General features: G+C 43.3%; 1 protein-coding gene across 2 annotated transcripts in view; it reads right to left on the bottom strand.

The window, feature by feature from the left end:
* C13H19orf12 (chromosome 13 C19orf12 homolog) overlaps positions 1 to 23,511 on the bottom strand; it is a 112,284-nt gene that overhangs the window by 4,533 nt on the left and 84,240 nt on the right. The window contains exon 1 of one of the 2 annotated variants that reach the window (XM_034788934.1): positions 18,419 to 18,573. The exons of the other annotated variant lie outside the window; for it this stretch is intronic. The gene's annotated coding sequence lies outside the window, so the exon portion shown is untranslated. Of the gene's footprint in view, positions 1 to 18,418; positions 18,574 to 23,511 lie in introns of those variants that run through there. 2 annotated transcript variants of the gene reach the window in all.

Genomic DNA, 23,511 nt, shown 5'->3' with positions numbered 1-23,511 from the left:
GATATTTTAAAGGTCAAGTTTATAAAAAAGGATCAGTTCTTGGAATAACATTTCTTCTTCCAAAAGAAAACAGAGACCAAAAGTTTTGCAAGTAGCCAATGAAGCAAATTAAACAGGAAAGTAGGTGACAGGTGTTGCATACTTCCAAATGTATTTGGTTTTGTGCAGATTTTTAAATCTGGTCACAATCACAGCAATGAAACATTTTTAAATGTTCTGCCTATTTGTACAGTGTGTTGTCTTTAGCCTTGAAAAACTCATGTCCATTCAGTGTTGCGAACAACTACATGTGAAAAAAGATACAGGCAATGACTCAGTCTTACATCAAGATAGGATTAGCAGATTATAATTTACAGGCATCCTTAATTCTGGCATTTCCTAACTTCGCAACACTAATAGCATATTTTTCAATGAAGGTTTGTGTGTGTATAATATACATTTAACAAGTCAATTCCTTACTTTCTTGTAAAGACAGGCCCTTAGATGTAGAAGTGAAAGTAAAGAGTGTCAGAGAGAAGTGAGATTTTTTTTCACCTTAACTTTAAATTTGAAAGCCATTTCATAATGAAGAATTCGATCCCTTTCTGTAACATTTAAAAGGGCAATGACAAATGTTCATATTGTGCTAGTACACAAGAGCCCCAGTCAGGGGATTTGACCTTACTGAGCTAGGTGCCGTTAAAACAGACCACCAACAAAAAGCAGTCACTGCCCCAAAGCACCTTACAACCTAGGTGTCGATTCACTGCAGCTGCCTCATCCAGGCCATGAGTGAGGGCGTGTGTGAAAAGGAGCCCCCAGAGCTGCAGGAGGATGCCTGTGGTGAAAGAGGTAGATGTGGAGGGTTGGTGATGTGGAACTGACAGGGGGTTAGGGAGTAGGTGAGATACGAGGCTGAAATTAGTATCAGGCCAGGAAGGTACAGAAATGACATGGGTTGGAGCGTGTGCCTAATTAAACGACACAGGTGAGGGCCAAGGGCAGATGTAGGGCTCAGGGAGCATTATAATTAACATTTGTAAGTTTTGGGAGGAAGCCGCTGAGCCACCAGCAACACTTCCTGCAATTTTAGGCAAATATTAAATCTTCTGTTTGCCACAAGATGCTAGTGGGTATGTATAAGGCAGGGAAAATAGTTTAATGTATATTTTTAAATATCACTGTTTCTCTGACCATGTGTTCTTTGTCTGTGTCTAAATAATAAAGACGTTTCCATGCTCTACGGTATTGTGTATATTGCTCAGATGCACTGTACTGACACACACTGCTCCTACATCTACATCTACCCTTGATTGTCTCCTCACTGAGACTGTTGCATAGAGAAGTAGACTGAAGACTGAACTTTTCATCCTGGTGCAGTGATAAACAGTAAAAATAGTTTCTAGATGAGGAGCAACAGCTGGCAGCAGGGTGGATAAAAATCAATGATTGATTAAAAACAAAATCAGATTTTTTTGATAAAATGCTTTTTGAGGAAAAACCTACCTAAAGATAGTTTTAATTAAAATACATTATAGCTCAAAGATATCTCATAATGGAATAGGGATTATAAATTCTAATTCTATAGTATGAGAATATATTCACGTAATGTTTAAGAAAAGTTTTGTAAAGGAGTTCCAATAGTTCATGGATTAGGGACCGAATCTTATAGAATTCCAGGGGCTTCTGTATAGATTATTTAGGTTAATCTTTCTATCTACCCAATGGGACTCAGTGCTCAGTCTAGAAGATACCATCAGAGATGCTTAGTTTTGCAGTTCTCAAACTGTGGATTTGTGTCTCCAGAGATAACATGCTTGTTAACAGCAAAAATGTTTTTAAATAAATATATAGAGGTGAGAAATAGACCTCAACCCTATTGTCCCTCTGCAAATTTGTCTACACAGAATCAATCCCTTACCTCTATCTAAAAGTGCAAAGTTTCAAAAAGTTCAACGAACAGATGATTGTTGGGGGTGGAATAGATCTGGACAAGGAGAAGAAGTTTGGAGATAAATAAGAGAAGGGAGGAACAGACAGTAGAAACAAAAGTAAAACTGTTTGAGCAGCATATTCCAGAAATCTTGAGGTCTTTCTGAATATAGCCTTCATTGATTTGAGATCTACCGTACCATTCTCTCACTAGAAGGGAAAACCTATAATGGCAGCAGGCCATAAAAGAGACCCAGTTTGGGAATAAGAACCGTTCAAGAAATATGTTTGCTGATGGTGTTTTAAAGAAAGTCACACCAGTGAACTGGTGGAAGTCACTTAAGCACTTGGATTCAGAGACTGTTGAAGTGATAATCTCACTTAACAGCAGTAGCTTCTTCTGCTGGTGTAGAAAGAATATTTTCTTCCTTCGGACTAATTCAGTCCAAATTGAGAAATCATTTGGGACCTGAAAAAGCAGGAAAGCTTGTTTTTCTTTTCCAGACTATGAACAAACAGGAAAATGAAGGTGAAGACAACTGAGTTAGCAGCAGAACTCAATATTTTAAGTTTATCATGTTGACCTGGCTGACAAAGTCAATTTAATGTTTGGTTTAAAAAAAAAAAAATTAATTTAACTATTTTAGTTAAAAACAATTTTAACTAAAACAAACCTGATTTTAAAAAAACTTGAATGTTTAATTAAATTCAAAAATTTATATGTTTGTTTTGTTAAAATATTATATGTTTGCCATTGAAGAAAAAATTCAGAATACACAAGGTTGTTGTGTTTTAGTTAAAACAAAACAATTTAAATGTCTGTCTGGTGATGTTCTCCTCCTAATACAGCGTTGCAAGAAAATCTTCCAAATATTAATGATTAACCTGTTGAACTGAAAATATTTATGAAGTCATTGGGAGGTAAACTATCTGCTTCACTTACCTTTGGTAAATGAAATAACCAAACAATCATTCATTTTCTGTTATAGCTGTAAAACTAATCTGAAAAATTTTCAACATAAATCACTTTAAAAATGTATACTGTGTACCTTCTAAAAATGAAACCTACATCTATCTGAGTTGTGAAGAATATGTATTAAGGTTGTAACAACCAACAAGAATGCACTTTTATGTAGAAATCCATGTTAAATCGTGTCTTCCTGACTAGTGATTTAAGTCAATTTGATTTAAATAAAATCCATCCTGGCTGGAAGGGTGAATAATATGAATTATCAGGTTTCATCTTGTGAAAGTTCATTGCTGAATTCAAGGTAACCAAATTTCACCCTGAATGAAGGCCTGAGAGTTAGGGATACAGTCTGGACTGATACGGAGCACCCTCAACTACTGCCAACTTCTCTTGTTGATGGGCAGGAGGAGAGCACAGAAGCACATGTATATATATCCAGCTGACCTCTATGCAGCATCTGGTACTATCAGTCATCAAATAGCCCTGTCAAACTCCCAAGGACCTCAGGAGTGAATGGAAACACCTTGAAATGGCCTTCCCCTTAGGCCAAATCCAGAGATTCGTGGAGGACACCTGTTTAACTCTAAACCCCTCACCCTGAGGTATTCCACAAGACCCCTTGATAGGAAGCTATTGCAATGCTGATGAGATGACAAACAGCTCTCTAAATCTCCTTTATGTCCAATTTAAACAGCACACAGCCCCAGACGTGCATTTTGGGCGTCTTTTTGGCCTCCTCAAGGATTCCATCCTGCGTGGCCATACTATGACAGTCTGCACCCCTATGTTCATTCCTTTTTCAAGGCTATGATAAATTCTATACAAAGTATGCCTTGTGAGGTATCATTTGAAAACTCACAATTTGCTGATTATTATTGTCCTGGTAAAATGTGCGTAGCAAAACTGTATGTAAAGTTCTAAGATTATACTGTATGATATTACCAGGAATCCTAGAAATCCATTTGCCACAAAAAACAACCGCAGAAAAACACAGAGAATCTTTAGTGTTTCTGTTTTGTGAAAAAATAAAAACATTCAATAAAATTTAGTTAATAGTTAATGTAAGTACACGTGTCCTTTATTCAATGCATGCAACCTCCCCCTTTTTTGGCTGATTTTTGAAAGAGCTTTAAATTTACAATGGAACTCCATTTGTCCAATCTAACTGTGACCAGGGCGAGATCGGATAATTTGGATAATCAGGAGAACTGGCAAAGAGCTTTCTATCCCTTATTTTAAGATGGGTGGGGTGTGTGTGCGCCTCAGGCGGCCCCGGGCAGCAAAGCTGACAGCCAGAGCCCCAGCCACCCAGGGCTGATAGCCAGAACCCCAGCCACTGTCAGCTGGTGGTTCAGTTAATATGGAGAGCTGGATAAATGGGGATCTACCGTATATCAATAAAACACTGTGTTCAACTGATACATATAAACACACACACACACATTATATATATAGTGGCTAGAGAAACTAAAGTTCAGCAATTCATTTTAATCAAGGAAAAACATTTTTTTTAAATCGGCGTATTTTGGTTTTTTTAATCTTGGAAAACTAGGATCCCTGGATATTACTAAGAGCAGCCACAAACCAGTTCCTCAGCCAGGTGTCAATGAAATCAAATAGACCACCACCTGATTAAATGGCCATTCTTTGGCAGGAGAAAGGGTGAGAAAGAGAAATTTACATCTTGGCAAAGAAACAGATGGAGGGTCCCATCCCTACAGACTCTTTGTCTCCCAAACCCCAGCTGGAGATGATCCTCAAGGAAGAGGGAGAAAAAAAAAAAAAAAACCCAAGGGAACAGACACCCAAATGATTTCTCCCTTCATCTCTACTCAACATCGATAACACTTGAAGAACACAGGAAATAGCTTTGGACTGGGAATAGAGATCCTGACTGAAAGGAGTTCAGACAGGAAGACTGAGAGACACGTGGTGCTTTGCATTCACTTAAGTTAGGTATTAGTTGCATTTTACCCTTTATTTACTTGTACCTAATTATGACTTTTGCACCTCATTACTTGTAGTCACTTGCAATTTATCTTTCTGCAGTTAATAAATTTGTTTTATTGTTGTATCTAAACCAGTGTGCTTGGATTGAAGTGTTTGGGAAACTTCAACTGGGGGAACGGGATTTGCGCACATCATTTTCTATTAATAAAATGACGGACTTCACATGAGCTTGTGTAGCCCAGGAGAGGGCCGGACAGTACAAGACACACATTTCTGAGGGAAAGTCTGGGCCTGGGAATTTGCTGGTGTTGCTCTGCAGTGTAATTCAAGAGTGGCTGGCTAAAGCACTAATACAGCATAACTAGGGCCCTACCAAATTCACGGTCCATTTTGGTCCATTTCATGGTCATAAGATTTTAAAAATAAATTTCATGATTTCAGCTATTTAAATCTGAAATTTCACAGTGTTGTAATTGTAGGGGTCCTGATCCAAAAAGGATGGGGAAGGGGGGGGGGGGGTCGCAAGGTTATTGTAGGGGGGTTGTGGTACTGCTACCCTTACTTTTGGCAGCAGTGCTGCCTTCAGAGCTAACCAGCTGGCGAGCAGCGGCTGCTGGCCAGGAGCCCAGCTCTGAAGGCAGAGCTGCCACCAGCAGCAGCAGCACGGAAGTAAGGATGGCATAGTATGGTATTACCACCCTTACTTCTGCACTGCTGCCTGCAGAGCTGGGCCCTCAGTCAGCAGCCTCCACTGTCTGGCCGCCCGGCTCTGAAGACAGCAGCACAGAAGGGTGGCATGGTATGGTATTGCCACCCTTCTGCACTGCTACTAGCAGGATGTTGCCTTCAGAGCTAGGTGCCCAGCCAACAGCTGCTACTCTCTGGCTGCCGAGCTCTGAAGGCAGCACCGAAGTAAGGGTGGCAATACCATGACCCCCCCCCCCCCAAAATAACCTTGTGACCTCCCTGCAACTCCCTTTTGGGCTAGGACCCCAATTTGAGAAACACTGGCCTCCCCCCGTGAAGTCTGTATAGTATAGGTTAAAGGCACACAAAAGACCAGATTTCATGGGGGGAGACCAGATTTCACAGTCTGCAACACATTTTTCATGGCTGTGAATTTGGTAGGGCCCTAAGTATAGCTGGAAGTAATCTGAATGGAGGCTGTGTGTGGGCAGACCAGGAGTGGTTGCTCTCACAGCAAAGCAGTGTAAAAGACGCCCTACCTAGTCACACATACCTAGCTGAGAAACACCTCTCCCACCATCATCTTGGTGTCTCAAAAGAACTACATTCAATGGAACAATTCAACTGTTGACCAAGTGGGGAAGCTTGTTAGCAAAGGAGAGAACTTTTCCAGGAGCTGGATCTGTGCTATGGAGATCACTCCCACATAAGATCAGAATGACCACAATCCTCCCCACTTTCACAGCCAAATGCAAAACTAACTTCTTCAAATTAGCATTCCCTCAACAATTTCTTCTCACAGGCCCACAAGCAACTCACGTAAGCAAGCAAAGAAAAACTATAAACTAATCAAGCTATTTCTCCTCCAGTTTATGAGGGGGGAAAAAAGGAGAGCATTACTGTAATTTCTATGTTTAATTATGTGTTAGACACTCTAATACCATAGTGATAGAGCTCATGCAAGTACCTAAATAGATAAATCAGGCCCTAGTTTAGCAATATTGGCTTGGAGTTCATTGGTACCATGTCTTTTTATTCCAGGAAATATTAACGGTGGAAGAAGGCTCCAGTGTTCACAAGAGAACCCCAAGGGTTTAAAAAGTTGCATATTGCCAGGCAGGCATTCCCAGCATACGTTTCAAGCATAATTTGAGAAATTTGTCTTTGGAAATTGGACTGAGTCTCTAGGGTAATACACAGAATTGACTAATCTAATTAGCAATATAAGACCTGACCACCTCCTCACCCCTGCAACTGATCTAATAATACATGCCAGCTACTTAAGTCAGATAGTAGTTCACCTGAGAATATGACTAATATAGGTGTCTGTCTTCTGTCAGTCAACAGGCTGACTTTCTTAAACTGTTCCTTAAACTAAATAAATTAAAATAAGAAACTGTGCTAGGTCAGCACCTGCAATTTGTAAAGGTTAGCTACCACAGAAAGTGAACTGTGACATCCTTTAGACCACACAGGCAAGTAAACACTAAGAGCAACGTTATCTCACAATGGTATCACATCTCAAGCAGTACAGATGATGGCACCACAGTTCTAAAGTTTCTCTGATAGAAGGAAAGAGAAGCTCTAACACTCGGTGTGACGAACTGGGCCTGTTCTCACTGTGGTCTGTGAATGCTGACAGGGGAGTGTGGCTGGGATAGTCTGCATTGGAGGATGGGAGATGGCCCGAGGGCGCATACCTGAATGTGTAACATGAGAACCCAGGAAGGGGTTGAAGGCCAGGTGACTCCTTAGCCCGGGAAACTGAACAAAGGCTGTGGGAGGGGTCGCTAAAGGAGAGTGTGGGAAGCGAGCTGGAGAGATGGCTGGGAGGCAGAGATGGCTCTGACCCCCCAAAGGGGGGTGGGCTGGGATGCCCTGGGACCCCAAGCTGGACCTAACTGAGAGGTATCCTGTTGTCTGTGCCTGCAAGACCTGTCTTGGACTGTATTCCTGTCATCCAAATAAACCTTCTGCTTTACTGGCTGGCTGAGAGTCATGGTGAATCGCAGGAAGCCGGGGGTGCAGGGCCCTGAGTCCCCCAATACTCCGTGACACTCGGGTCCAAGCAAAGAGGAGATTAAGGGTGCAGAGAAAGACTGCTCTCACAGAACCAGAAAAATTGTACTACAATAATGAAAACTCTGACAGTACTGTCATATTTGAAGTCCATCAGGCATGGCTATAATAAAGACGGAGTAAAAAAATATTAGCATTAGCATAGTGACAGCAGAGGTCAGATCTCAAGGTCTGAAGCAGAAAAGAAATATGGAATTCAAGCAAATCTAGATATTCTTTTTCACAGTGAAACATGGGAGCTCTTTGCTCCCTCCACAGTAAGACTGTGATTATAAAGGATTTTAATACTTGTTCTCTCTCTTTTTGGGCTTGACTGAGCAAGGTGCTCACCACAATGGTCCCAATCCATCAAAGTGCTAAAGCTTGTGCTTACTTTTAAGCATTAGTGGCCCCAAGGAAATCCTTAAAGGTACTATGAAAAAGCACTTATTTCTGCTCTAACAACTTAGCAGATTAGTTTTGTGACGGTACCTCCCATAAGGCTTTATGGGAATATGACATAACTGGAATATGTTTTGTGCTGCCTGTGCCATGTAACATATCTCTGTAAAGGTTATGGTCTACTATAGCTATTCATCCTATTTGTACACATATATCATTTTGTACTTGAGATTAAGAATATTGGCTGTATACTTGCTTGATTTCTAAGTAAGTTTTGTGAGGCATTTGGTCAGCTTCTTTAGGAAGGAATTTGTAAGGTTAAGTACCGGATCAAGAAGCACTTGGGGAACAATGCATCTTGGAATGCTCCAATCCACATAAGAAGTCTTCCTGGAGACATACAAGATACTATGTGAACAATGGCTTCTGCCTGTAAAGACTGAGTCATGCATGGATATGTGACTTGCCCAGGTGACTCCAGAACTCCATCTTGGAGCTGGACTTTGCATAGGAGTGAGGAGGGGGGGGGGGTCTATTTAAGTCTATTTAAACCCGTGGGAGACCCCTCCATTTTGTCTTCAGCTGGCTAAGGAGAGCCTCTCCACCCCCAGGATACTTGGAAGAAACTGGAACAAAGCGGTGTGAGTGATTGCTGGACCCAGGCTAAAAGGAGATTAGTCTGTAAAAGGGAGCATTTTGGAACTGGTGAGGATCTTATCTGTATTCAGTTTGATTAGACCTAGATTTGCACATTTTATTTTATTTTGCTTGGTGACTTACTTTGTTCTGTCTGTTACTACTTGGAACCACTTTCTGTATTTAATAAAATCACTTTTTACTTATTAATTAACTCAGAGTATGTGCTAATACCTGGGGGAGCAAACAACTGTGCATATCTATCGGTATTATAGAGGGCGAACAATTTATGAGTTTACTCTGCATAAGCTTTATACAAGGTAAAACGGATTTATTTGAGTTTAGACCCAATTGGGAGTTGGGCATCTGAGTGCTAAAGACAAGCACACTTCTGTGAGCTGTTTTCAGGTTAACCTGCAGCTTTGGGGCAAGTAATTCAGACCCTGGGTCTCTGTTGGAGCAGACGGGAGTGTCTGGCGCAGCAAGACAGGGTGCTGGAGTCCTGAGCTGGCAGGGAAAACAGGAGCAGAGGCAGCTCCCAGGGGGTTTCTGTGATCCAACCCGTCACAATTTTATGAGTAGATTGGACAATCTACTCTATTCACAAATCGGATGGAGTTCAGGATTTATTTGGTAAGACTCAGAAATGCAAGAATTGTGGATGGACCTATTAAAACATATACGCTATTATATTACATATACACTTGTAGAAGGCCACATATACTTAGTATAAGTATTTTACAGTAGTGTGTGTACACCTTGATAGGTGGCCACATCTTCAGAAGTATTTAGATTGTTTTCTTAGGGCCTCTGTCAATTTCTTTGTTTTGTTACTCTGTTGGAGAATTAGGGTGCTGAAGCAGAAGTTGTTTCCAGCAAATATATTTGTTATCCATAAGGCTAAGTTTTTGTCATGGATATTTTTAGTAAAAGTCACGGACAGGTCATGGGCAATAATGAAAAATTCACGGAAGCCGTGACCTGTCCATGACTTTTACTAAAAATACCCAAGACAAAATGGGTAGGCTGGGCAGCTGGAGGGGGTAGGCAGCACTGGGAGCTCCAGGATCCGCCACTGTGCCTGGGAGCTGCCGGGGTCCCCCTGCCACCCGCAGCAGCAGGGAGCTCCAGGAATCCCTCTTGCCACCTGTGGTGGTGGGGATGCCCCGGCCACTGGCGGAGGCTGGGAGCAGTGGGAGTCCCTCTTGCCATCCGCAGCAGCTGGGAGCAGCGGAGATTGCCCCCGCCACAGGATCCCCTCCTCCCCCCAGCATCAGGGATTCCCCCTGCCAGGGGGGTCCCCCTGTCCGCCAGTGGGGGCAGGGAGCGGTGGGAATTCCCTCTGCCGCTGGGTCCTCTCTTCCGCCTGTAGTGGACGGGAGTGGCAGATCCCCCGTCTCCCATGGTGGCCAGGAGCAGCAGGAGAGCTGCAGGGCTCCCTTCTGCCACCTCGGTGGCCGGGAGCTGCGGGTACTCCTGCAGGCAGCAGGGGACCCTGCAGCCCCCAGCCAGCGCAGGCTGAAGTCATGGAGGTCTTTGGAAGTCACGGATTCCATGATCGCTGTGACTAAATCGCAGCCTTATCCACTGCTGAGTGGAAAAAATACTAGACCAGGGATCGGCAACCTTAGGCCCGCGGCCCGCCAGGGTAAGTCCCCTGTTGGGCCAGGCTGCTTTGTTTACCTGCTGCGTCCGCAGGTTCGGCCGATCGCAGCTCCCACTGGCCACGGTTTGCCGCTCCAGGCCAAAGGGGGCTGCGGGAAGCGGCGGCCAGCATATCCCTCAGCCTGCACCGCTTCCAGCAGCCCCCACTGGCTTGGAATAGCGAACTGCGGCCAGTGGGAGCTGCCATCGGCCGAACCTGCGGACACGGCAGGTAAACAAACTGGCCCGGCCTGCCAGGGGGCTTACCCTGGCAGGCCACGTGCCAAAGGTTGCCAATCCCTGGTCTAGACCTTCTACTTCAGCAATACATGAGCACATGTATAAACTGGATGTCTCAGGTATCACAACCTGGATAAGGTACCAAGTCAGAAAGAAAACAGGGCTATAATGACCAGAAATTACCACTATCTAATGGTGTTTCAATGGCCAATGTGAAGTGAGTTGGTGGTTTCATTTTGGTGCCCAGCAGACAGCCATACACGATGCAAAACGTCACAGAAGGCAAAGGCTAAATGGGCTCCCTGCTTGCCCCTCCAAGAAGCAATTGCTTTTTTTAAGTGTTATTTTTCAGTTTCTTCTCCTTTAAAATTTTTCTGCAATTTCACTTAAAATGTTAAGAAAATGCTACTGTGTTGTAGATGTCAGTCAGCTACATCAGTAGACAAATGATGAGGAAGTAGACAGAGCAAATCTGCAGCTCTGTGTATGTGACACACACAATAGGAAGAATTCTAAATTACTCCAAGCTAGAGAATTTGATTTTAACCCCCCCCCCCCCCCCCAAAAAAAAAAAAAAAAAAAAAAAAAATCAATCCGATAGCTTGGGAGGTATATGTTGAACTTTAAATTTATATTAAATCTGGGTCATGAAATACATGACAGTTGCCTTCAGAATAATCTCTGGGAATGAAGAGCAACGGACAATTACAGGCATAATAACCAGAGCCACAGTTGTTGATCCCATTTAAGTTCTACTTTTTAAACTAACATTAATTCAAAAAGGTTAGGTAATACACATAAAGCACGCTCATTAAAGCCAAGGCAGACAGCTCACATACAAATGAAGTTATGCCTTTAAAAAAAAAAATCAAATATGCTTTTTTGTTAAACACCAAATGTGTGGTTCTGAATATTAAACTCTAATGAAGCCTCAAAATCAGGTTGTTAAATTACACAACATTATTTGCTAAGAGATTTTAAGCCACTTCTACAACAAGATGCCCAATTCAAATATTTCCATTACACAGGCATTACGATGCCCTGAAAGAGGCAGGTAGGACTGCCAGATAATTCTTCCATAATATAGGTACCATAATAATATGGTACTTTTATTATAAAAATACACTGATAGACCCTGGAAGTTCTGAAAGGTCTGCACCTAAAATGGCTAAGACAATCACCTCAACTGGTTATCTCATCCAAAAACCTTTACGTGTGAAATTTACTGTATTTCAATAGAGAAAGTTATTCATATAAAGACACATTTCAAGAATTCTGCCCTTATTACTTCTCTTCTGGCAATATTCTTTATTACTATGGACACCTGAATGAAAATAGGAAGGTACTAATTATAAAAATGTCATATGTGAAGATATCCACAATGGGGCTTGAGTGCACATGTAGCATATTGAGAGTCACAAGCCTTCCCTATTCCACACACCAGTTCCCTTCCCAGGCTCACCTGTCCTGCCAAGTTAGATGTGAATTCTAGTAATTGAAACTAATTCTGCCACCTCATCAGTACTATTCTAGATCACTGGTCAGTGAGCACATGTGGAGTGATTCAGGAACAAGATTCACAGAACTGCTTATTTACCAGTTTTCAAAAGTGGATTATGTAACAGCTAATCAGTTCCTGCATTGTAATTCAAACATTGTTTTTAAAATAGTTGAGAAAAGTCATCCAGTTAAAATATTAACACTTCTGCAAACAGCATGTCTGCAGCAGGCTGGATTGCTTTAAATCAAAGTGATTTAAACTACTGATTGTAATCATGATTTAAATCAACAAACAGGAAACCTTGATTTACAGAAGTAATTTTAATCTTGTGTTGCATGTGAACTCTCTGGTTATTTTCCTAAAGAGAGGTTAATTCTCATTCATTGGTAACCATTAAAACATGTTGATTTGTAAACAAATACCATTGTCACAGTAAATTTGGTACTTCCTTTTGGTAATCAGGATACACAATCTATACATTTAAGTAATTATATAACTTAACAGACATTTATTCAGATCCTTCATTTTGACATTCTGTTATGTTAGAAGTTGGTGAAATCATTCATTTCTTATTTACTAATTCATTTTTTATTTGGGATTCATGTCAAGCTGCATTTGAAGGAAACTGGAACTCAATTAAAGATGTTCAAACCCAGCATTTTAAAATTATTGCTATTAGTTAAGTAAAATTACCTTCAAGGTGCTGGATACACAAGAAAAAAAAGAGTAGATTTATCAATCTATATTTTGAATTTACAGCTAGCTGACTTTTAAAACAGAGGAAGCATTATCTTAGTGAATTGACAGACTGTTTCTGGTCAACAAGGGCCAAATTTCAAAAGAGATTTAGGTGCCTAAAGATATAAAGAGGCACCTAGTTGGATTTTCAAAAGTGTCTAGGCACCTAATGCCCATTGAAATCAACATAAGCATATGGAACCCCAGAAGATTCCTGGGGTCAATGTTAGTTTCTTTTCATCTTAGCTCTCTTTCCTTCTGCCCAAGACCATCTCAGGCCCCTGCAAAACATGTGTCCCTCCCCTCCCCATCCCTGCGCTCCTCCTCCCCCCACTTCAGGGAGTGTCCTTTTTACAACAAGCAAAAGCCATTGTTCTCTAGGTGTCCAACTTGGGCCTCCTCACTTGCCAAACTCATGACAAGTACACCCAGGGGTTGAGCCAACTCTCAAGTGTTGGTAGATGGATAGCTAGCTATCTGGAGCCCTTGCCACGGTGCATTCGTTAAAACCCCATTATGAATTAACACATCATATGCATTCAGAAAATAGCTTTACAATACTTTGAAAAACCTACAGAGCATACAGCATTCATAGGTTATCACCGCCAACTCCAAATCCATGACAGTCTTCAAATCAAGTATTTGTATACGATAAACCAGCAGATTCCCCTGCTCAATTAGCAGCCACCTCTACTCGTGTGACTGTAAGGCAGTGGTCACCAACCAGTCGATCATAATTGACTGGTTGATCCTAGAGAATCTCCCAGTCGATCGCGATCTCCAGCAGCACAGTATGTCTGCCGCTAAGGCAGACTCCCTGTCTACCTCTGGCCTCATGCCGCTCCCAGGGCGGGGGTCTCCCTCCGCACGCTGCTCCTACCTGCAAGCACCGCCTCCACAGCTCCCATTGGCTGGGAGAGCTGCGGGGGCGGTGCTTGCAGAGAGGGGCAGCTCGCTGAGCCATGCCCCCCCGCCGGGGCACACTGGCCCCTTCTGGGAAACAGTGTGGGGCGGCGGTAGGCAGGGAGCCTGCCTGAGTCTCGCTGCGCCTGCCGCCAACTGGGAGCCACCAGAAGTAAGTGCTGCCCAGTGGAAGGCCGGGCCCCAACCCCCAGCCCTGATCACCGAGCCAGCACCCCATACCCCCAGCCCCCTCCCAGAGCCAGCACCCCATACCCCCTTCTGCACCCTGAACCCCAAGTCCCAGGCCTGATCCCCCTCTCAGAGCCAGCACCCCATACCCTCTCCTGCACCCCAACACCCTGCCCCAGGCTCAGCCCAAAGCCTCCTCCCACACTGCAAACCCCTCCGCCCCAGCCCAGTGAAAGTGAGTGAGCGGGGCGGGGCTTTGGGGAAGGGGCAGGGTAGATCCTGGGTTGCCCTTAGATTTTAAAAGTGATCTTGGGCGTAAAAAGGTTGGAGTCCACTGCTGTAAAGTGACAGTAAAAGTTGGACCGAGACTCTCTGGACAATTGCTGGCAGATTCAAGTCAAGTCAATATCTAGTAGTAGAAAACATATATAGGGACCTATGGTGATCTTCAAATTGTATCCTGATTGAAGTAAAGAATAAAAACTAAAGGCAGGCAGGGGAACTCAACAGCCCTCCCCATTAGATCAGCTCTAATTTCTATATATCCCTTTTATGCATTTCCAATATACATAGACATTTTAATTTCATAATCTATCCATAAAATGGCTGTTATTACAGAAGCTTTTGAGACATCTCCCCTAGTAACTCTGAGTAGATGACTGGCCTGGTTGTTACACAATCACCATATGATCCCAGAGACTAGACTGTTAGCCACAGTGACTCAACAGTCTACATAACCTCCATGGTTATCTGAGGGCAGAAGTCCACAAACTGCTGTAGCAGAAGCTGCCAATAAAAGAATCAAAGAGTAAAAACATACCTATCTACAAAAGGAGGATCTTCCTCTCTAGAGCCCACAGGTACATTCTGCTGCCTTGAGTGGGACTTGTGCACCTAAAATTCCTAAATCATTTACTGTAACCTAAAAACCACTTGGCAAAGAGTCCCCTGTTCTTTGCAAATAACACTCACACACACACTCATCGCATCAAACTTATCACACAGGAAATTTATCCATGAAGAGTAACATGTAAAATACCTACAGAAAGCTTGAAGATATTCATCAAGATTCAGAATCATTGCAAGATGTATGTACAGGTAACATTTAAAGTATAATGTATTTATTCTGAAAGTATGCTTTATGCTCTTGGAGTAGAAGGGCTTGTCTACACTGGCAATTTACAGCGTTGCAACTTTCTCGCTCAGGCGTGTGAAAAAAACACCCCCCTGAGCACAGGAAGTTTCAGCACTGTAAAGCACAAGTGTAAACAGTGCCCCAGTGCTGGGAACTACACTGCTCGTTGAGGTGGTTTTTTTTAGAGCTGAGACCACACAAGCCACGTTAAAGCCCCAAATTAGTCACCAGTATCTGAATGATGACTCATTCAGGCAAGAGAGAGCTGTCATCCTTCCCTAATCAACTAGTGAAGTAATGAAAGGTTCTAATCCCTTCCCTTGCCACATCCCAGAACAGTCAGTCAATGGGAAAACCAGCAGAGACAAGGAAAAACAATTAAAACCACTTGAGGGGGGAGGGGGGGAAATTAGGAGACTGCCTAAAAACAAAAGAAAAAAAAAAACACCAAAAAAGCTCACCTGTTCTAGAGAATTGGCAAGACTCTCCTTGCTGCAACACATCAGATTAACGTCTATTAAGTGCTGCATCCTCACCTCCCCACTACACCAGCCAGACCAATGGTCCATGTAGTCCAGTGGGAGTGCTTTCTAGTAGTTAGAGCAGCAGCTTGGGAGCCAAAACACATGGTTCTATTCCAAATTCTACCAAGGTGTCACAGCTCACCAGTGGTAAAGTTACATCACTTATTTGTGCCCCAGTTTCAACATCTGCAAAATAGGGATGCAACCTGTGATGGGTTGGATCACAGAAACCCCCTTGGAAGCTGCCACCTGATGTACCAAGACTACCGCTGCTTCTGTTTTCCCTGCCAGCTCAGGACTCCAGCACCCTGTCTTGCTGAGCCAGACACTCCTGTCTGCTCCAACACAGACCCAGGGTCTGAATCACTTGTCCCAAAGCTGCAAGTTTACCTGAAAACAGCTCATAGAAGGGTGCTTGTCTTTAGCACTCCGATGCCCAACTCCCAATGGGGTCTAAACCCAGATAAATCCGTTTTACCCTGCATAAAGCTTATGCAGGGCAAACTCATAAATTGTTCGCCCTCTATAACACCGATAGAGAGATATGCACAGTTGTTTGCTCCCCCATACTCTGAGTAAATTACTAAATAAAAAGTGATTTTATTAAATACAGAAAGTAGGATTTAAGTGGTTCCAAGTAGTCACAGACAGAACAAAGTAAGTCACCAAGCAAAATAAAATAAAATGCGCAAATCTAGGTCTAATCAAACTGAATACAGATAATCTCACCCTCAGAGATGCTTCAGTAAGTTTTTTCTCAGACTGGATACCTTCCAGGCCTGGGCACAATTCTTTCCCCTGGTACAGCTCTTGTTGCAGCTCAAGTGATAGCTAGGGGATTCTTCATGATGGCTCCTCTCTCCCTCTGTTCTGTTCCACCCCTTTATATATCTTTTGCATAAGGCGGGAACCCTTTGTCCTTCTGGGTTTCCATCCCCCCCACACACACACACTGGAAAAGCACCAGGTTAAAGATGGATTCCAGTTCAGGTGACATGATCACATGTCACTGCAAGACTTCATTGCCCACTTGCCAGCACACACACATACAGGAAGACTCACAGGTAAACACAGCCATCTGCAGACAATGGTCCTGGTTAATGGGAGTCATCAAGATTCCAAACCATCATTAATGTCCCACACTTTACATAATTACAATAGGCCCTCAGAGTTATATTTTATATTTCTAGTTTTAGATACAAGAGTGGTACATTTATACAAATCGGATGATCACACTCAGTAGATTATAAGCTTTGTAATGATACCTTACAAGAGACCTTCTGCATGAAGCATATCCCCGTTACGTTATATTCACTTATTATCATGTTTTTATAAAACCATTTAGGCTGCACAACATCACACAACCTTTTGTCCAAATCCATCCCTCACTTCTTCTGAGGTGTGAGTAATATCTTGCACGTGCACAAACTATAAAACCATGTGATCATAATGTAAATCTCATCCTCCATATCCACATGTTCCCTTCTCATCTTGTGCCTAAAATTGACTCTAAGGTTACGTCTATACTTACCTCCAGGTCCGGCAGTAAGCAATCGATCTTCTGGGTTCGATTTATCGCGTCTTGTCTAGATGCGATAAATCGATCCGGGAAGTGCTCGCCGTCGACACTGGTACTCCTGCTCCATGAGAGGAGTATGCGGAGTCGACGGGAGAACCTGCCTGCCGCGTCTGGACCCGCGGTAAATTCGAACTAAGGTACTTCGACTTCAGCTACGTTATTCACGTAGCTGAAGTTGCGTATTTTAGTTCGAAGTGGGGGGTTACTGTGGACCAGGCCTAAGCTATTTGGGGTCAGGGAATACATCCTCTTATGTCTTCTGGATGCTACAAATTTATAACAACTTGTAATCTCTGATCAGCCAAAATGATGGCTGTCAGTTTACAAACCTTGGGGGTGAAATGGCAAAGGAAAACATCTTAAGGACACAGCAAGCAACATCTTGAACAGCCAAGGAACACAGAACTGCACTTATTATACATCAAATAAGTTTTATTTAATATTCAAGTCTAAGGTTTTAAGTGTGTTTGGAATGTGATCTTTAATACTTTCTTGGGACTTGACAAAAGGTTAATAAATAATCTCATTTCAAATAACTACACCCACAAAAAGTTAGGTTTTGGTTTATCTATTTGAGAAGGACATTTTCATGCCTACTACGAAAAAATCCAAAACCAAACATTACAGCTCCACTTTTTCCAGCCCTTGGGAATGTCTAGCAGGAAAATCTCCCTCATCATGTGAAAAGAAAAACAAACTCCCCATCCCCAAGCCTTTGGAGCTGTGATTGAGGCCAGACACACCCTGTTCTACACCAGCCAAAAAGTAACGGGGAAGCGCACAGCTCCAGAGGCTGCTAAAGCCGATCCGGCAGGGCAGGTTCTTGGAGTCAGTGGTTGCCCAAGGGCTGTGGCCCCCATACCAGGCGCTCCCTAAGGCGGTGGCGCACACACACATCTGGCCAGCGGTGACAACAGTCACCGCCCGCACGCCGCGATGTGCGCGCAAACCACCTCCCGACTGGGGGCGGCCGAGGCTCCGGCAGGCCCCCGCGAAGCCGAGCAGGGCTCTGGGGCCACGGACCGGGAGGGAGGCGGAGCGCGCCTTGCCCCTGCGGGCCGGAGCCCTTGGCTGTGCTCAGCTGCATGTCAGCCGGGACCATGTGCTCCCCCCCGCACCCGCCCGCAGACGCGCAAACCGCGGCTCCCAGCCCAGGGCGCCGCTTTCTCTTTCGGCCCCGCCCCTCTCTGCGCCCCCAGCCCCGTACCGCCCAGAGCCCCGGTGTCTCTATACCCGCCCGCCCCGCTCCCGGCTCTCTCTGCGCCCTCCCTCCCAGGAGCCCCGGGCTTTCTCTGTCCCCCCAGCCGCTCTGCGGCCCTGGGCTCCCCTTGCTGCAGCTCGGGCTACCTACCTCGGTGCGCAGAGCCGCGAGGCTAGAGAGGGCCGGGCCGCCGCAGGACACGGACGCGGAAGGGCCCAGGAGGTTTCAGTTGCGGGAACGGCCCGGTGCGAGCGGCGCCGCCACTGGGAGCCGGCCGGCGCGGGGGCCGAGGGGAAACACGTGGCCGTTGATAGGTTGTGTCTCGTCCCCGCCCGAGCGCCCTGGTTTGCTACAGAGGCCGCGCGGGCGGGCTGGCAGAGCCGGCCGCTCCTGCCCTTGAAGGGACTCGGAAAGTAGTTCAGCCGCGGGTGTCCTCCGCTCTCCCCACAGATGCTGGAACTAGGGGTGCTACCGCACCGCCTGGCTTGAAGTAGTTTCCATTAGACAAAGGGTTTAACAGTTTGGTTCAATGGCTCTCAGCCCCCCCCCTTCCTTGCCCCCTGCTCCAGGCACTGAGCCCCCAGCAGCAGGACCCTCAGGCTGTCATCCTTAGCATGATTGTGTGTATTGCCCCAGCAGCCTCAGGGAATGCGGGGATTTGCAAAGCTTGGGTTCAGACAGGTCCCCAGCCTCAGGGAGCAAACCCTGGGTTGTTGTCTGCTCAGCCTTCAGAGACGAAATCACCCCCAGGGGAAGCACTCCAGCAACAGCCAGCAGATACTGGCAAATATTTAGTTCAACCTGCATGAATCACTTTACTGCAAACTGTGTTTGCTATAGCACCTGAGCGGGCAGGTGTTCATAGTGCACATTGTTGGCATCCTCTCATCTATGAATCTAGACAGCCTGGTGTAGATGGTTTGCAATGTCTTATGTGACTAAATAGGCCAATCCGAGATTGGCATGATCTGTGGCAGTTATTGCAAATGTATATATCTTAGTTGGGAACTGCTTGCTTCCTATGGGCTCTTTTCTCTTCAAGCTGTAGGAACCAGCTCCTGTCATGGACTTTGATACCCTGATGGCGCTACTTGTTATGATCACTTGCCAAGATGTCCCATTGGTCGGGATCAATACCAAATTCCTTCATATCTCACTTGCATGTGTCTTTATAGCGAAGCTTGAGATATCCTGTTGTTCTTATTCCCTCTGATAGCTCCCCTTATAGCATGTCCTTAGGTATGCATCCGTCTTCCAACCTACTCAGATGGCCCAGCCAGTGCAGTTGTCTTTGCTTGAGCAGGGCTGTCATGGTTGGTAAATTTGCCCTTTGAAGAACCTCTGCATTAGTGACTTTATCTTGCCATTTGATGTTGAGTATATGGCATAAACAACATAGGGGGAAACTGTTTAACCTTTTCTCCTGATGAGCATAAGTTGTCCATGTTTCCCTGCCATACATGAGAGTGCTGATGCAAGCTTGGTGCACTAGCGTTTTGGTCCTGATGGTCAGCTTTGAGTTGTTCCATGCTCTTTTAGTTAGTCTGCTAAAGGTAGTGGTGGCAGCCTTTCCAATGCGAACATTTAGTTTTCCATCCAGTGAGAGGTTGGTGGTCACTGTAGAACGTAAATATCTGAATTTTTGGACTACTTCTAGCTGGTTTGCATTTAGGGTGACTGAAGGATCTTGTGGAATCCCCTGTCCTAATACAACCGTTTTCTTGATGTTGATGGTGAGTGCAAATGCCTGACAAGCAGTTGAAAGGCAGTCCGTCCATGAGTTCTTGTAGTAGATCTTCATCATGGGCTATGAGGATCAGCATCAGCGAATAGAAGTTCCCTGATTAGTGCCTTTTTGACTTTGGTCTTTGACTTAAGTCGTGACAGTTTGAAGAGTTCCGATCTGATCTTGTGTGGAGATACACTCCATCTTTCATGTCTTTAAATGCACAGTTCCAGAGTACCGAGAAAAAGATTCCCAAGAGTGTAGGGGCAAGAACACATCCTTGTTTCACTCTGCTTTTCATCTCAAAGCTGTCCAAAATGGACCTGTCAAACTGGACAGTTGCTCTCATGTTGTTGTGGAATGAACGTTTAAGAGTTAACTGGGTTGGTGGGCATCCTATTTTTTCTAATATTGCAAATCAGGGTGGATAAAAATCAATGATTTTTTTAAATCAGATTTTTTTGTTTAAAAATAGTTTTAATTAAGATACATTATAGCTCAAAGATATCTGATCATGGAATAAGGATTATAAATATTTATTCTATAGTGTGAGACAATATATTCATGTAATGTTTAAGAAAAGTTTTGTAAATGAGTTCCAATAGTTCATGGATTAGGGACCCAATTTTATGAGGTTCCAGGGGCTTCTGTATAGATTATTTAGGTTAATCTTTCTAGCTACCCAATGGGACTCAGTGCTCAGTCTAGAAGATGCCATCAGAGATGCTTAGTTTTGCAGTTCTCAAACTGTGGATTTGTGTCTCCAGAGATAACATGCTTGTTAACAGCAAAAATGTTTTTAAATAAATATTATAGAGGTGAGAAATAATAGACCCTTCAACCCTATAGTCCCTCTGCAAATTTTTGTACACAGAATCAATCCCTTACCTCTATCTAAAAGTGCAAAGTTTCAAAAAGTTCAAAGAATAGATGATTGTTGGGGGCGGAATAGATCTGGACAAGAAAAAGAAGTCTGGAGATAAATGTGAGAAGGGAGGGACAGACAGTAGAAACAAAAGTGAAACTGTTTGAGCAGTATATTCCAGAAATCTTCAGGTCTTTCTGAACGTAGCCTTCATTGATTTGAGATCAACCGTACCATTCTCTCACTAGAAGGGAAAACCTATAATGGCAGCAGGCCATAAAAGAGACCCAGTTTGGGAATAAGAACCGTTCAAGAAATATGTTTACTGATGGTGTTTTAAAGAAAGTCACACCAGTGGACTGGTAGAAGTCACTTAAGCAGTTGGATTCAGAGACTGTTGAAGTGATAATCTCACTTTTAACAGCAGTAGCTTCTTCTGCTGGTGTAGAAAGAATATTTTCTTCCTTTGGACTAATTCAGTCCAAATTGAGAAATCATTTGGGACCTGAAAAAGCAGGAAAGCTTGTTTTTCTTTTCCAGATTATGAACATACAGGAAAATGAAGGTGAAGATGACTGTTAGCTGCAGAAGCCAATATTTTAGGTTTATCATATTGACTTGGCTGACAGAGTCAATTTAATGTTTGTTTGTTTTTTTTAAATATTTAATTTAACTATTTTAGTTAAAAACAATTTTAACAAAAACAAACCTGATTTTAAAAAACTTGAATGTTTAAATTCAAAAATTCACGTTTGTTTTGTTAAAATATTATATGTTTGCTGTTGAAGAAAAAATCTAGAATACACAATGTTGTTTTAGTTAAATAAAACAATTTGAATGTCTGCCTGGTGATGTTCTCCTCCTAATACAGCATAGCAAGAAAATCCTCCAAATATTAATGATTAACCTGTTGAACTGAAGATAGTTTACCTCCCAATGACTTCATCAATATCTGCTTCACTTACCTTTGGTAAATGAAATAACCAAACAATCATTCATTTTCTGTTATAGCTGTAAAACTAATCTGAAAATTTTTCAGCATAAATCACTTTAAAAATGTATAGTGTGTACCTTCTAAAAATGAAACCTACATCTATCTCTGAGCTGCGAAGAATATGTATTAAGGTTATAACAACCAACAAGAATGCACTTTTATGTAGAAATCCATGATTAAATCAAGTCTTCCTGACTAGTGGTTTAAATAACGATTTAAATCAAATCCACCCGGTTGCAAATAAACCTGCTTTGCTGACAATGCACATGTAACACTGGGCTCGAACCTGGAACTGCTGAAGCTTTGTACATGAGCCTCTACTGCATGAGCTAAAAACTAGCTGGCTCTTAGCTAAGGCTGTAGTAGACTTGTTAATCTTTAGATGGTCTAGGCTATAATGGCCCAAACAGTGTAATAACACTAAAATGTGAGCAGTAGTGATCTGAATTCTTTACGGCTGAATATAGCAATATTTTTCTATAAAACAAGATATTCAAAGCCAGAAATAACATACTCTGTTTACACTCCTATGCAAAGAAAAGGTCACTAGCCTAATCAAATGTTATCTCTCTGGTATTTTAAAGGTCCTAATTCTGCAAACACTTGGGGCTTGTCTACATGGGAGGTTTAAATTGCACTAACTTTAACCAGTGTATACTGAAATGACCTTCATATATATGCCACACTCTTTCAAAGCACTCTAATTGACCAAGTAATATGTATTCCATAATCCAATTTGAAAGCGGATTAAGTTAATTGTGGATGAGTTAGTGTGGACTAATGTTCGTGTGCCCATACTGCTCATTCGCACTAGGATGGCAGTTCGCCAACTGCTATCCACACAGCTTTGCATGTCATCAGGATCAGTCTGTTTACCTGTGTCCTCTCCACTCTTCTGAGGTCATGTTACCCAGATGTCACCTTCCCTGTTCAAATGCTGGCCAGAAGCCAGGACCGGTCCATTTGCTCCTGGATTCACATACCTCAGCATTTGAGCAGGGTATTACTACTACTGTACAACCTGTACTACCATACAATGACACGTGCACCTTCATGGAGCTGTGCAGAAATCATTGAGTTTCTCACCATCTGGGGAGAAGCAAGGGTGCAGAAAGCCCTTGCAAAAAATCACGAGAATAAAGCAGTGTGTATGGACATCTCTAGAAAGATGGCAGAGAAGGGTTCCAGCAGGAACCCTTTTCAATGCTGCAACAAGAGTAAAGAACTCAAAAGTCTACACAAGAAAACCAGGGACAAGAGAGACCTCTGGTAATGCTCACAGGACCTGCCCGTACTACAAGGAGCTGGACTGAGTAGTCTCATTGTGTAGTCCAGGAGCATTTATCTCACGTCCTGCCTGCCTGAGCAGGTCATCCTGAGTTTGTGCATTATTCTGTTGGATCTTGGCCCTTGGTTGGGAAGCTGTACCAAGCATCCGGAGAAGCATCTGCTACTTCTAGTCACACACAAGATCCTCAGTGTTATTTACTGAAGAAATTAAAAAAAAAAAATGACTTGAGAGGGTTTTCATGTGTTTTTTTTCTTAACCCTCCCCTTTCCCCAAATTTTATCTGAGCAGCTCAAACAAATAAACAAACAAAACTGTAACCAAGGTGTGTCCCTAGACCAAGCAGGCTCATCCAAGGGTACCTCTGCCC

This window comes from Trachemys scripta, chromosome 13, assembly GCF_013100865.1.
Source record: "Trachemys scripta elegans isolate TJP31775 chromosome 13, CAS_Tse_1.0, whole genome shotgun sequence".
Lineage (NCBI taxonomy): Eukaryota > Metazoa > Chordata > Testudines > Emydidae > Trachemys > Trachemys scripta.
Note: the sequence above shows the minus strand (reverse complement) of the source record. Positions and strands in the feature narration are given on the sequence as shown.